The sequence below is a fragment of the Miscanthus floridulus genome, chromosome 10 (assembly GCF_019320115.1).
Source record: "Miscanthus floridulus cultivar M001 chromosome 10, ASM1932011v1, whole genome shotgun sequence".
Lineage (NCBI taxonomy): Eukaryota > Viridiplantae > Streptophyta > Magnoliopsida > Poales > Poaceae > Miscanthus > Miscanthus floridulus.
Window position 1 is genome coordinate 102,169,308 of NC_089589.1, and position 16,676 is coordinate 102,185,983.

The following is a 16,676-nucleotide window of genomic DNA, read 5'->3' on the forward strand; positions in this document are numbered from 1 at the left end:
ATTATTTCTAGTAGGCAATTTCAAACCTTCATTCCAACATTGTCTAAAAAAGGATAATTCCAATATAATTCAGCTTGTTCTCTTTCATACCTCTCTTCTTTATGTTGACGCTGATATTCTTTCTCTTCCAACCAACACTGATAATCCCTTTCTTTCTGTCGTTACCATTTATTCAACAAGATACAAGATGTAACCCGCGGCCTCATCGCCCCATTTCTTGATGACTCTCCCTGCTTATATCGGCTCTTCTGTTGGTCACGACGCCTTTTAATTTCTCTATATTCATCAACCGATATTTGCATCTCTGGATCAACTGTTCCAATTTCTCTTGCCCTAGATGAAGTTAGGACTTTAGTCTTCCCTTTGAGCAACTTAGCATCAACCATATTCTGATCTCTTGGGAAAGGATTATCATCAACTTTCATCTTTTGAGGTGTATCAAATTTAAGCGTCCCTTGCTGAATAGCCCTCTGCATATATTGCTGGAAAATTCTGCACTCATTAGTAGAATGAGAAGTAGTGTTATGAAATTTGCAGAACTTCTTATTTTTCAACTGATCAGGAGGTAATATAACATGATTGGCAGGCAATTTGATCTGTCCTTTCTTAAGCAAGAAATCAAAGAGCTTGTCTGATTTTGTGACGTCAAAATCATAACTTTCTTCAACTCCACTTCCCCAAGAATTTGGAACCATCACTATCTTCTTACCCCAATTCCATTCAGCTGCAGCAACCTCCTCTTGTTCATCATCCTCACTATCATCATCAGCTAAATATGGATTAAAAGCTTAAGCAACTGCGGTATTCTTCGGGAATCGGGTGTCTCTATGCATATTCTGCAATTGGGTATTAAGTGTTGCCACCCGTTAAGCCAACTAACCAAAATTGTCAAACTCTTGCCCAAGTAATTTTTCTCTCCATGTTGGCAACATTCCTTGAACAGCCAAAGCAGCTAGTTGATCACCAGTCAGATTCAATGAAAAGCACAAATTTCTTGTTTCTCGGAACCTCTGAAGAAACTCAGCACCCGATTCATTAGTTCTTTGCCTTATGGTCGTCAAATCTGTGATTTTCCTTTCTCCTATCCCAGTATAGAAATATATATGAAATTTCTTCTCCAGGTCAGCCCAATTGGCAATAGAATTAATTGGTAACGATGAAAACCAGGTGAAAGCTGGTCCTGACAGGGATAAACAGAAGAAACGAACTCGATGAGCTTCTTCATGGATGCTTCGCCCAACTGAGTAAGATACCGACTGACATGTTCTATTGTACTTGTATTATCTTGACCAGTGAACTTAGCAAATTCTGGAAGCCTGTAATTCATAGGAAGTGCAACCAAATCATACCACTCTAGATATAGACATTTGTATGAAAAGGTCTGCCCTTTTGGTTTTAAACCAAACTGATTCTTCATCATTTTAGTTACTCTAAGCAACAATTCATCAGCATTTGAATTTGGATTTCTTTGCAATTGTTGGCCCATCTACGGATTAAAATTTTGGGTAGCTTGATTGTAAAACAAAAAAAAAGAGGAAGTCATGAATATGAATTTTAATTTGGATTAAGTTCCTTATCTAGCAGAGGTTGACCGATTTTTAATGAGAGACAAAAATTTGACTTATTGATCCGTTCCTCGCATGAAAGAACGGAGATTAGTAATGCGTAGAGCTCGTCAAATACTTTTTATTTGACTACTCATGTGCTTGGATTAGAGTTCGGATCATGACTCTTTGAATTTTGGAAGATTTAAGGGAAAATAAAAAAAAAACGCTACAGTGATTACGGAGCTACAGTGCCGCGCGGCTACGTACCTTTGGAGTCCGACTCCTGCTCTGGTCGGCATCGTAGTCCTTTCCCCTTCCTTTTCCCCACCGTCCTGGCCAGCCCAACAGCCGCCGCCCTTTGTCTTCTAGCACGGGGAAAAAAGGAACGAAGGGAGAAGCGGAGTAAGAGGAGACCTAGGGCTTGCGCCGCCGTTGACGTGCCGTTCTTCTCCGGAATCCAACCACGATCCTATCGCAGCGACGAGGATGACAGGGAGGCGAAGAAGAAAGGAGTGAATCGCCTAGGGTTTGTCGGTGTACTTGCTGCGGTTCCTCTTGGTAAGACATCAAACCCTTATCCCCTTGTTTGGACCAAGTTCCATGGATCAAATCATTTTTTAAGTGGAGTTTAGATGGAGAAATTCCCGAAGTTAATCTCGCCCACGTTCGGAAACCCCATCAGATTAGGTAGTTTCTGTTCATCGCTGTTTTAGGTCATTTTATTGGCCTCAATAATTTTTGCTACTATGGACAAAGTTGTATAGGACTTCGTTATCTTTCTTTTGACGCCAAGATCACCCCCATAGCCTCCGTATTCTTGGAGATATGATCGTGTGAAGTAGGCTGTTTTCCAGTGACGAGTTTCTGGACAGTTTTAGATCTAATCCGTTTTTGGCCTTTTTACTGGAATAATTTGAACTTGGTATCTAAATGAAAGTTGTAGAGTTTTTCTTTATCTTTCCATATTGTTAGAGAACACGTTGTTTGGACGAGTATGTCTCCAGTTATGATTTTTATAACTTTGCTGTCCTGTTTTGACAGACAGAAAAGTTCAGTTAACTTAAGTCAATGTTTATGCTATCTTGGAGACCTCTAATGCCAAATATTATAATACCAAAGTTGTACATAAATGAGTTTTCTATCATCTGGTAGATTTTAGTAATTTATTAATGTATGGTTTGTTTGTCTATGAAAAAGAGAAGGGACAGTGCTGCTGTCACAATCGGTAGCGAGATGGTAGATGTTTTAAATGGGGGTTTGGGACGCTTTAATTGTATAATTTGTTATTTGTTTCGATTGTACGATGGTGTTAGTACTGAGATGTTCTTATGAGCAGGTGGTGCACCTTCGGATCGTGCTTAGCTCTCACTTTTGATCTTCGGTGAAGGCAAGTAAACGTGACGATGTGGTTCACATGCTTTAGCTTGCTTGTTTGAATTGCCTCCACTTAATTTTTAGTATCTCACACTAGACATTTAATCTAAATTTGAAGTTACCTTTGAAGTATATGGATTTATATCTTTTGGCTTTGTTATTGAATTATGAAGTACTTGAATTACTCACAATGCAACATTTGCATTTGCACTCTTCCCGTTGATATGCATTTGAAGAAACCGTAGCCAAATTGGTGCGGTAAGTACCGGTACAGCAACGCACATTGATGAGCTTTGTGGTTGCAGCCCTCACTCCCTCTTGTTGGGACGTGTGGGTAGAAGTGAAGTCATGCATTGCACTGCATCATTCACAAATGCATTGCATGGCATCATTCGCATTTGCATTGCATTGCATCATTGACATTTGTACTTTTAATATATTTACATTACAGTTCTATGAAACAATGGATGTATTTACTATCATGTATTAAATTTGATATTTAATCAACTATGATTTGAATAACTCAGTTAAGGCAGTTTGCTTGCTGAGGTTTTCCATAAACCTCACACATTGTTTCCCCTCAGGTGTTTGAGCTTGGAAGATGCATGCTTGGGACGGGAGTAGCAACACGTGTGCACGTCACCTTGGAGTCAAATAATCTGTGGGACACATGTGTTGTAATAATAATAATATGTAACCATGGTTTAGTTAGTTCAAACTATATTCTTCATGTTGGATCTGGTTTTTGGTTGGATGAGTTATGACAATTTAGTGATCAGTAAAGATATTTTATAGTTGATCTTTATGATTATTGTTGCTTCCGCATACTCTAATGTTGGGTTGTTTTCTTTGTGCTGAACTGTGGTAATTCTCCAGAAGATTTTTATTGTCTTTTCTTCTTCTAGGGTGTTACATTGATACCCTGGATTTGGAATCATATGAAGGGTATTATAATCTATGCCATAATGATGTCCTTGTGGAATCTCTATCTGTTGGGTCCTTTGCTGATTTGCTGCTTGAAGTCTCTGATTGTAAATGTTGGGATCTGTATCTCTACGAATTCTTTCAACCGATGGCGCTATTTTTTGAGCCGACGACGATATTTGGCCTGATGTGCCAAAATTAACCATCTGATTCTGAATTTGCCCCGTCGGCTGTTGTACATGTTGCACTGATGATCCATGATGATACTGTATTTGATTAGTAATAGTACTCTAAACTTGCTCAGATGAGCTCTGAACTGCCTGGACATCATCATTGCCAGCTAGTGCTACTTCTTGATGGCTAGTACCGGCTTTATTAGTTTTCTGAGTTGACGGATGTGGAATGTTATAATAAGCCGGTCCAATCTGATCAATTGGATATCCATGAAACACCTCCTTCATGGTATTATGGAATGTGTTCAAGAAAGCTGTATTATGATTCAACATGGCATCATGAACAGATTTGTTGACTGCATCCACAAAGAAACGCCTATCATTGGCTTCATCTGTATCTGACTACCCATGTATCAAAACTCCTGGTAGTGGATATTTTTGAATAACTTTATTGTCACATGTCTTGGTGTAAGACAACAAACATTTGTTCTAAAACTCCTCTATATCCTTACTAATGACAAAAAGTGTGTTGGCGCAAAAATGTGGCGATGCAACCAACACACAGCAAGCCGAACAATCTTAACGAAATGAGATTGGAGATCTGCTTGGCTTCAGCACAGGACCAGTCGATCCTAAAAATCCAAAAGGTGTGCTAGTCAATTTGACCTACAATTGACAAGGAGAGAAAGCTTATCAATAATTTCAGGTGGAACATGCTGGTTTTGCCCAGATAGTTTCAAGTATGATGCTTCGAGAGCAGCCAAACAGGGGAATCAACTAAATAGCTGATACGAGAAGAAATCAACTATTAAGGACTGTGATGCTCGTGGGTCATGATTGGTTTATGATAACAAGTACAATACACCTAGATATAAGAAATATAAAGAAACATCATCAGCTAGATGGATATAACCAATGTAAAGCATTGAGCCGATAAGTTTAACGAGAAAAGATATAACATGCGAATAAATTGACTGTCTAGCACAAATGAATCTACAAATGCTTTGGATATAATCTGTTACCATCAACAGTGAGGTTCAATCAGATCGATACAGCTATGATAATGATAACAAACTAAAACCAAAGAATCTATAAAACCATCTATATATCGACAGGTTCATGAAAAACATGCTATATGTGTGAAAGCAGAGGCGAATCGGCTAAAATAGCCGATGCATACATAGCAAACAAACAGAGTACATATCTCGATCAGGAACAAAACCACTAATCAATGATCTCTAATCCAAAGTCTTACTAGTGAGGTTCAGCCGGATCGATGCAGCTATGGTAGTGTCATTAGATTAGATCTCACTAACTAGTGAGTTTATCCAAGATTGAAACATGCCTTTGGATGCGTACTATATTTGATTGGAATAGAAATAAAATAGCCGATCTAGTAGAATTAAGCCATCAATTGTGAGATTCAAAGTGTGACCAGACTAGAAGACGACTAATTGTGATGATGTGATGCCGATCTATCTCTATCTCAATCAGGTGATTTGTTATAATTAATGGAACATTAATTATAACAAGATCGATAACTGGTGAATCAACCAAAAACAACAAGGAAAATCTTACTAATCTTAGTAGATTCGATAACTGGTGATATTGTGGAAAACAACGAGTTATTTAACACAAGATTGATAACTTTGATCTATATTATGATTCGTAAGAGATCAATCAGCTGATGCAGCCTTACAAATAATGATATAGATCGATAACTAATTTATATTATACTCGTAAAAGATCAATCGGTTGATCCACCTTTATAGGTATGATACAAGTCGTGATGGTACTCATAGACAAGCCGAAGGTCGATCGGTCAATGCAGCCCTACTTGTTGAAGAACTCATCGAGATCTACAGTACTCCTACTCCTAAGGGTTGGCGTAAAGCCAGAAAAGTAATTGTATTGATTGATTGGTTGTCTGTGTTCTTCGTACAATAACCGGGGTCCAATATTTATACCCGGAACCTAAATATGAATCCTACTCAAATACGACTCATTACAAATCTTAGAACAAAAGAAAACATTCCTAACTTAAAAATAACTTGGACCCTAATCTTTTCCTTTTTGTAGAGTCTAACATTTTTCCCTGATGCCATCCGTACATAGTCCATCGACGTTGTTTGCTGACGTCATTAATAAAATAGCTGATTCCGACACTGCATCAAAACCAGCCGATATCGATTCACATCTGATCGATTCCTTGATGATACAATCTTAGAAGCTCTGATTTCCAAATTTTGGTGTAAACACCTTGTTTTGATGGTTTTTAGTGTTGTCAGCCCTGGTGGAGAAGTTGGCCCCTCTTCAATGGCAGCCCTCGTCGCCATCAATGATGTGAACGTAGGGGGTGTCCTACTTGAGGACCGTCTGTAGGCCATGCTAGCTTGGGTTAGGATGGTGGCCCTTTGTGGGGTGTGGTTGGTGCTACCTTAGCCCGGGCTATGGCGCAGCTTCGTTCTGGCCTGATTGAACCTAGCTTCCCAGTTGGTGCCGATGAGGAGGAGCAGGAGGAGCTCACTGGTGACTTTAGCATCGCTGTGGAGGCCATCATGGTGGCCACGCATGTGGGAGACGTCATCCTCGCTGCCTTCTTTGAGCCATAGATTGTATTTAGGGTCTAGGGGTTTAAACTAATAAATTCCACAAGTTTTGGTGAATCTGTATTTTCTGCATGGTTTATCCAAAAAAAACCGTTAAGGTGGACCAAGATCTCAGATTTAATTGCGCTTATCCACAGCGAAATGGACACCAAAAGGTTCCAGAAGACTCGAGAGGACTCCACACCGAAGCGGAGGGCAAGATGCCGCCAGGTGGGGCTAGGCCAGTCGACCCCTGGGACCCACCTATCTGCCCCCATTGTTATGTTGGTTCTCCACCGCCTCCTAGGTTGCATCTACGCCGTCCTTTAAGTTGGTCTGATCCAAGGGCTCACGTTGGACGCTCTGGCCAATATATACCCTGCCACCCCCCTGAGGCATATACTGCACAAGTCATTTGAGAAGGAAAACCCCTAATCATCCTCAGAGCTCCACCATATTCTTGGGCATAGCTAGTTAGGCTAGGTCTAGAGGGAGGAAAGCATGTTTCGCTTGGATTCCCGATCTTGTCAAGAGTGTGGTTTGGTATAATCTTTGTATGCCCTCTCTTTTGTTCCTCCATTATTTTTATATGCTAGTTACAATTGTTATGACAATTTTAGTATTCATCTTATTCATGCTCTTCGTTATAATGTTCAATGTCTACTTTGATTATATACTTAGTATAGCTAGTTTATCATTATGTTTATGCATAAGTTTGTAAAACACTCACTCTAAAGTACACAGGGTGGGTGGTCGACATTGTGTAAGCGTGGTGCTTATATGTTGTTTACCTGCGGATACACCCTATATTCTGGGTCATGTGGTAGATCACGGATGTGACACTCCTGTTGAGAACTTTGTAGTCCACTCCCTGAATATAGGTGCAAGTAGGGTCCGGTTATGAAGGAAGAACAAGCTCTGTTCTTAATCTTCCTTAGTAATATCCCTTATGTGTAGATATAAAGATAACCTTAGCCATGACTACTAGGTGTAATTGCACTAATCAATGTATGCTTTGACTTGTAATTAAGAATGACTTAGGAATTATTCCTCTAATATTCTACCTGACCATGCTAATGCCACAGAAAGGAGTACTCTGAGTGATTTATCATTATTGATGATCAGTACTTATCATATATATATCTTATCCTATGACTTACCCCTATTATGAGTAGAATATTGGTTATCGTTTACTTCTCCATCAATAGTATAAGTTATCAATACATGTCCATGCTAGACCTTTCCTATGGTAAAAATATAAATAATGATACCTAGAATACTTCCGGGTGAAGTGCTATAATGGTATAATTATCTGTGCGCTTGCAAATCCTTTTCATTTGTATATTTATATAATCTTCCTAGTCACATAAATTAATAAAGAACTACTTAGTATTATTCTAGTAGTAATGCTATGTAGTACCAACAAGCATCTCTGGCATCATCACTAGGGATGACAACCTAGTAAAGTAATGTTAGGAGATATAGGTTTATAATAGGTGGCTACTAAACAAGTGACAAGTTAATAAATACCAACAAGCATTTCTGGTGCAGTTGCCAGGGAAGGTAGCTAGGCAAAGGAAGTATTGAAAAACTTATACTTATTGTTGTGATCGAGGAAAACCATCGACCTCTGCTCAAATGGGCTTACCTTTGTTTTGTCTACTTGTGTATCTTATGCAAGGTAATGTATGACTGGTTTTGACCTTCCGACAAACTGCGTTGAAGATTCAGAAGCATTAATCAGGAGGACTAGAGCTAAACTCAAGAAAGTTCCAGCTTTAGAGTCAGAAGACAACCATATAAGGCGAAGCTACCTGAATTTGAAGCTATGTCTAATAGGACTCTCCATGAATTCTCTGCTCCAACTACGGCCAACATCCGTACTGGACTAACAGTCAATGTCGGAGATAATGGATTCGAGCTCAAGCCAGCCCTCATCAACATGGTGCAAGCAAGCCAGTTTTGTAGAAAGGCACATGAAGATGTGAGTGCACATCTCTAACACTTCTAGGAGATCTGTAGCACTTTCACCATCAAAGGAGTAACCCAAGATGCCATATTACTTCGCCTTTTCCCATTCTCACTCTTGGGGAAGGCAAAGCAATGGTTCCACACCAACAAAGATAGAAATACTACATGGGATAACTGCTCCATTGCCTTTCTAGCAAAGTTCTTTCCCATAGGCAAGACCAATGATCTATGTGGGAGAATTTCAATCTTTCAACAACAACATGATAAATTTGTCCCTGAGGCATGGGAACACTTTCAAGATTACATTATGGAATGCCCTCATCATGGGATGGAGAATTGGCTACTCATGCAGACTTTCTACCATGGGTTGACCAATAGTATCCATGAGACTATGGATGCTACTGTAGGAGGTGCATTCCTGTCACTCACCACACCAGCTGCAACAGCTCTTGTGGAGAAGATGGCCTCCAACCAAGGTTGGAATGAAGAATGTCTTCAAACCCACAAGAGAGGTGGAGGTATGCATCAACTCAAGGAGGTAGACATGTTGTCTACCAAGATGGACCTACTGATGAAGAAGCTTGAAGATCAAGCCAATGAGAAGTGAGAAGTCATGCACATTCATGATTCTCGCATGACATGTGAAGAGTGTCGAAATACTAGGCATTCAGGGAACAGCTGTCCTGAAACCCAAGAGGATGTGAACTTTGTCAACAACAGCAACTACTTTCGTCCTCAACAGAATCAAGGATGGAACCAACAATAGAGACCGAACTACCAAGGTAATTACCAAGGTAACTATCAAGGTAATAATTTTAATAATTTCAATCAACCACCCTTGAGAGAATTAATTGCTGGCCAATCCAAACTTATGGAGGGATTATCTAGAAAGGTAGCTAGCAATGATAAAATTCTAGAGAACATAAATCATACAATGGATAGCTTTGCTTTTGCCATTAAGAACCAGCATAGCTTTAATAAAATGGTAGAATCACAAATAGCTCAGCTGGTAGTTGTTGTTCCTCCGTCCGACAAAGGTAAGATTCTAGGGCAACCGAAAGATCTAGAAACTACAAATCTTGTTGATATTCACAATGCAGCATATTATTATATACAACCATCGACGGGAAGGTGGATAGACTATACCTTGCCTGAAAAGAAGAGCGATCTTGGGAGACATGTCATCCCCATCGCCATCGGACCGCACATTTTTCAAGAAGCTATCTGTGACTTTGGAGCAAGTGTCAACATCATGCCTAAGGTAATTTATGATCAAATTAATGGAGATACTTTGTTGTACATAGACATGCGTTTGCAGCTTGCAGATCAGTCAGTCTGTTACCCCAAGCGAGTTCTTGAAGATGCCATTGTTCGAGTGGGACAATCATATATTCCCATAGACTTTGTGGTTTTGGAAACAGGTGGAGATGTAGGGGCACCCATTATTTTGGGCCGACCTTTCCTAAGCACCACAAAAGCCATCATCTACGTGTATAGTGCCAAGATCTGCTTCACAATCAAGGATAGGAATGAGAAGTTTTCTTTCAAGAACTGTATCCTGCAATCTATTAGACATCCGTAGACGCCATACCTGCCCGAAGAGACAACAGTGACCAAGAAGAAGAACAACAGAAGAAGGAGGAAGAACAAGGCCAGGCAGCCTCAAGAAAAATTAGTTAACATGATCAACACACTTCGATCAGAGTGCGACCACCTCCTCACTTCACCATTCCTTGCTAAGAAGGATGACCCAGGCATACCCACGATCGAGTGTGCCATTGGACAAAGAATTTTTCACAAGACCTTCTATGACATTGGGTTGAGTGTCAATATAATGTTCAAGGTAACATATGAATACTTATTCGGTAATGAACCTTTGTTCCCTACATATATGCAATTGCAGATGGTAGACCAATCAATCTGATTTTTGGAAGCAATATCAAAAGATGTCATGGTAAGAATACACGATCAGTTTGCCCCGGCCGACTTCATATTTGCTAAAGAAATAAAAAGATGCATAACAAACTAAAAGCAAAATAAAAATTTATCTTAGCTAGTTATATATATATTAAGGTGTGATCTTAATTTTGAAAACAAAATAAAAGGTGTGTTATGTTTTCTTTAAGTTTGATTTTTAAGATCTAAATAAAAGGACTCTGAGAATAATCTCTTGCAATGGAAATGATGAATAGTTGCTCTGTCGTAATTCCTTTCAAGTACCTAGTTTTCAGCCTTGAATTCTCTTGAGTTTTGGATACGACTGTTTTGATATAAGAATTTACTCTGAACTTGAAACTCGTGGGTAGCATATGCTTGATCTAAGTCTAGGTAATTGACGGATATGATATGAGAACGTCTGAGCTATTGTTTATCTTGTTCCAAGTGACACTAAAGTTCTAGAGATTTATCTTTTGAAAAACATAAAAATCCTACATGATGACCTCCTGTATGCCAAAGCTTGAATTCCTATCAGAGCCATATATGCTATTTAGATTAGGAAAACTTCCACTCATATATGCTGCTTGCATTGCATGGAGTTTAGTCAAGCTTTGTTGACCCTTATGAGAGGTTTGTCATGCTCCTAAAATCAAGATCACGTACACGCCACCCAAATATGCACTACTCCTACACTGTGGGTAGGTGCAACAACACGCCATTCCATCTAGATCCACCCAAAAATGTTTTACTCCTACATTGGGAGTAAACACCAAAAATATTCTTGATATGATATGCACCAAATAAATGCTCCAAAGTTCTTGTTGCTATCTCTCAAAAGTTCTGTTGCAGAAAAGAAGCATGTGGCTATGCAAAAGTTATTCATAAAAAAGAAAGATGAGAAAATATGGACAAGTGTCTGAGATATTTAAAACAATGTGTACTTAGATGCCTGCCTAAAAAAAAGATGAAAAAATGAATAAGATAGCCCATGTTTTCTTGCAAAGTTGTTTTTAAGTTTCAAAAGAGAGATATGTTTTCAAGGAGCATAGTAGAATTAGGTTAGCCACCAAATATATCCACCATACATCCACACACATGCACATCTTAATTTGATTGTATGACTCAACTCTCTTTGGATCCGAGGTTTGACTTTATAATATATGTATTGCAAGTATGCTCTTTCATGCTTTTTCCACTCCTATGAGCTCCACATAAGCTTTAGTTGTAGGAAAAGGAAGGCATAACACCGCTATTGCCTTGGTGAGGATCCACAAATACCACATATATTGAGAGACTTGAGAGTGTCATACAAAGGAAGCTCTGAGTTTTATTTTAAAAATCTATAAAAAGAACTCCAGAATAATGGTTGAGCAAAGAACTTGAGACATAGTGCTTGACTTGATCAGTTCTAGTCTTTCAATTGCTCAAGACCCAAGTAAAGGCTAAGAAGCCCCATGGTTGAAGGTAATATGGGTAAGTTTGAAAGTACAGATCGGTTTATTCCAATCTAGAGGAGAATTCTTGTTTGAACGCATGTGTACTCGTGAGGAGTGAAAGCATCGACTGCAACTCCTGATCCATTTACTAAGTTTAGCTTTGCTAAGGGACTAGCAAAGGTTAAGCTTGGGGAGTTTGTTGATGGTAGTTAACAACCATTATCAACCTATCAATATAACATGCATAAGGGCATAAATATAATCACCAACAAAGGTTTAGGGGTTTAAACTAACCAATTCCACAAGTTTTGGTGAATCTGTATTTTCTATAGGTTTATCTAGAAAACCATCAAGGTGGACCAAGATGTCAGATTTAATTGCACTTATCCACAGCGAAACAGACACCAGAAGGTTCTAGAAGACTCGAGAGGACTCCACACCAAAGTAGAGGGCGAGACGCCGCCTAGGTGGGGCCTGGCCTGGCCCCTGGTGCCCACCTGTTAGCCCCTCGTTGTTATGTCGGTTCTCCACCTGCCTCCTAGGTTGCATCTACGTCATTCCTATAAGTCAGTTTGATCAAGGGCTCACGTTGGACACTTCGGCCTATATATACCAGCCCCTGCCACCTCCCTGAAGGCATATACTGCATAAGTCATTTGGGAAGACAAAAACCCTAATCATCCTCAAAGCTCCACCATATTCTAGGGCATAGATAGTTAGGCTAGGTCTAGAGGGAGGCAAGCAGGCTTCGCTTAGATTCCTGATCTTTTTCAAGAGCGTGGTTTGATATAATCTTTGTACCCCCTCTCTTTTGTACCTCCATTATTTTTATATGCTAGTTACAATTGTTATGATAATATTAGTATTCATCTTATTTATGTTCTTCGTTATAATGTTCAACGTCTACTTTGATTATATACTTAGTATAGTTAGTTTATCATTATGTTTATGCATAAGTTCATATAGCGCTCACACTAAGGTACACGGGGTGGGTGGTCGACATTGTGTAAGCGTGGTGCTTATACGTTGGTTACCTATGGATACACTCTATATTCTGGATCATGTGGTAGATCATGGATGTGACACTCCCGTTGAGTCCTTTGTAGTCCACTCCCCGAATATAGGTGCAAGTAGGGTCCGGTTATGAATGAAGAACAAGCTTTGTTCTTAATCTTCCTTAGTAATATCCCTTATGTGTAGATATAAAGATAACCTTAGCCATGACTACTAGGTGTAATTGCACTAGTCAATAGTATGCTTGGACTTGTAATTAAGAATGACATAGGAATTATTCCTCTAATATTCTACCTGACCATGCTAATGCCATAGAAAGGAGTACTCTGAGTGATTTATCATTATTGATGATCAATACATATCATATATATATCTCATCCTATGACTTACCCCTGTTATGAGTAGAATATTGGTTATGGTTTACTTGTCCATCAATAGTATAAGTTATCAATACATGTTCATGCTAGACCTTCCCTGTGGTAAAAATATAAATAACGATACCTGGAATACTCCCAGGGTGAAGTGCTACAATGGTATAATTATCTGTACGCTTACAGATCCTTTTCATTCATATATTTATATATTCTTCCTAGTCACATAAATTAATAAAGAACTACTTAGTATTATTCTAGTAGTAATACTATGTAGTACCAACAAGCATCTCTGGCATCATCACTAGGGATGACAACCTAGTAAAGTAATGTTAGGAGATATAGGTTTATAATAGGTGGCTACTAAACAAGTGACAAGTTAATAAATACCAATAGATGCGAAAGGCTTGTGTGGCCGACATGCTCAGATGAGGTGATTAGGAGGTCATGGGCCGGATCCTGCCTCCACTCTCGAAAGGGAGTTAGGTTTTAGGGAAGCTTCCTTCCCTCTTATGAAACACCATAGGTAGCTTAGTAACTTTGCATATTTCTATTTTGAATGCTTCCACCTATGTCAGGCATTGTAAATGTTAATTCTTGGCACAATGTGTATTACTCTTTTCTGAATGCACATATGAGAAAGTCTGATGCTATGCGATTGTAACGCGCCGAACAATATCTATTCTCTTTTCTGAATGTGCATGCAAGATTTGATTGCACACGAAAGAAAGTCCACTACTCTATGATTGTAACACGTTGGACAATAGATTTCATGTTTGGGCGACTCCTCGACTTGCAATGGGGTTGTTTGACCCTGTAGTTCTCTCTTAAGACGAACGGCTCGAGTTGCAATGAGGTAGTCAGACTAGATAGATGTCGCTCATATCGCACTTAGATGTTAGGTTTAATTTACAATGGCAACATAGTGATAAAAATGGTTTAACATGTACGACTTATTATAGAACCGTAAAATAGACATTGTGTCCAAAGCAAGACTTCAATTATTACATCAAGAATCGCTTTAAATCCAAATTTTGATGCCTACGTTGCAACATAGTGATAAAAAGGGTTCAACATGTACAACTTATTACAGAACCATAAAATAGACATTGTGTCATAAGCAAGACTTCAATTATTACATCAAGAATCGTTCTAATTCCAAATTTCGATGCCTCCGTTCCCTCACCTTCTACCGCATCCCTCCCTTCGACTATCGAACTATCACCAATCTCTTGTACGTCCCTTCCTCGGCAGGGAATTAAGGTGACTATGCATCCGAAGGATGTGGTGATGATTATGAAGTAGGCATCAAAGCCATGATGCTGATGTTGAGGTCAAACTCACCTAGTGAGTGCATCTCGCCTGGTGAGTACGCTAAAATCTCATCGTACAAATCTAATGTCTCATCATGCTCAGTGACATGGTTACCTAGACGAATGGTGGACTCTTCGGTTTGCTGAACTAAAGAATTAGTATCAGACCCTAGGGTCGACTCAGCTATATTAATGGTAGGATTAGTAGGCTCAGTGGTCGCATTAGGCTCCGCAATTGTTGGGAAAGCCCTGGGAGGCTCTGTATGCGCCTTTATGGCATTGCACGTAGTATATGGCCCCTCGACCTGATTGGGCGGAGAAAGTCAATCAGCTACCTCATGAGCTGAAGCTGAACTCTGCATATGTTCGACTGTAGTAATACTAGCATTAGTAGTTTAGGCATCTCGGTCGTTGGAGAAGCCCTGAGAGGATCTGTATGTGTCCCCGTGGAGGCTTGCACCTCGACCTGAGGTGGCAAAGAAGGTGGATCACCTGCCTCATCAGGACCTGAAGCTAGCTCAAGTATCTTGGGCATTGGAGAAGCCCTAAGAGGCTCTATATGTGCCTCCGTGGTGGCTTGCACCTCAACCTAAAGGGGCGAAGAAGGTGGATCACCAGTCTAATCAGGACTTGAAGATAAACTCTGCTTGTGTAGCGTCGCAATGGGTAACTCTATGTGGATAGTTGTATTATCAGGACCAGTTAGATAACCAGCAATGGGGTTGACCTGACTACCACATTCCAACTGAAGTGTCTGAAAGTCAGGGGCCTTAACCCTTGTGGCACTATATAGTTGATTAAAGCAATCGGTGAACACATTGCACATCATGTTGATTTTTGGCCTTGTTGGTTGATGGCCTCACAAAATGCAGATGGTCGTTGGCTCATCTGCTCTTTGAGAAGGATCACACTCTCCACTTGCTTATCAATACTTTCTTTCAAACACCTCTCTTGTCATTCCATACGCTTTTGGTTTTCTTCCTAGCTAATAACTAGTCTAACAAGTATCTATCCAAGCTCCGATGGTTGCTAAATGGACACTAGAGGTGGTGCCTACTTGGCTAATGTCTCTGTAGTAGGTGGAACATTGTCCATCTCTTTGTCGGCCACACCACCAAAGGATGACCCTCCCTCGTCATGGTCATCTGACGTAGGATTACGGTAGTCGTTGTCATCGGAGTCTGAATCTTGCATTCGTACATTCAAGATTCCTCCAATCCTAGGCTGGTGCTCTGCCTGCTCTAGGGATGCATCCACCATTTCATGTCTTTCACTATCTTGTATGAGTAACAGTTCTTGAATGGACCTAAGGTCACGCTGTCCATGACGACAATCGTCCAGACTTGTAGGCATGTAGGTCATAACCTCGTAGGTCGACTTGTTGTACAACAGGCCCATTCTTTTTATAGTCAATCATGCATAGCAGATAGCTGATGATGTGAGGGTACATGTGCAGCCATCCAGTACTGATAGCATCAGCTATCACATCCTCGATCTCATATAGGAAAAAGTGTAAGAAGTCAAACTACTCACCTCTCCATATTGATAGTAGTAGCCACTACTGCAAGCTGGTCAATGACTCCCTGTTGCCGCCATGAGGAAGGACTATCTTCCTCAGAGCTATGTGTAGAATGCAAGCCTCTAGACGTAGTCTGTCCAGTGTACGCAAGGAGCCATCGGCGAAGGGCTCCAAGAAGAGCGGCCAAATCTCTTGGTCTATAGGAAAAGTACCTCTAGCCCTGCTATGATGCGGAGGAAGAGCATCTCTGTAGACTATCTGGTGGAGCTTCCTATCAGAAGTGCCAACCCCAAGGAGTTCTTGCAGGTAGTTATAGTACAATCGCTCTAGCTGACCATGGACATTAAAAGCAATGTAGTCATGCTCCAGATGAATCCACACTGTTGCATATAACTAATGCACCTAGCTTATCACAATTCGATCAACCTCACTGAAAAGGTGAACGAAGCCCGGGAACCGCTCAAAGAGGGACCGGATGGGTATACTAGCTGCTCTCTCAAGCTAATCC

At 40.1% G+C, this 16,676-nt stretch overlaps 1 long non-coding RNA gene and 1 other non-coding gene across 2 annotated transcripts; one reads left to right on the top strand and one right to left on the bottom strand.

Annotated features, from left to right (window-relative positions):
• The first annotated feature begins 1,906 nt into the window (after positions 1-1,906).
• Positions 1,907-3,675, top strand: LOC136486134 (uncharacterized). The gene is made up of 3 exons (XR_010766682.1): positions 1,907-2,105; positions 2,884-2,934; positions 3,506-3,675. It is a non-coding gene; the product is annotated as an uncharacterized lncRNA (long non-coding RNA).
• Positions 3,676-8,800: 5,125 nt separating this feature from the next.
• LOC136490355 (small nucleolar RNA R71) lies at positions 8,801-8,907 on the bottom strand. Its single transcript, XR_010767644.1, has one exon. It is a non-coding gene; the product is annotated as a small nucleolar RNA R71 (small nucleolar RNA).
• Between the last annotated feature and the right edge of the window lie 7,769 nt (positions 8,908-16,676).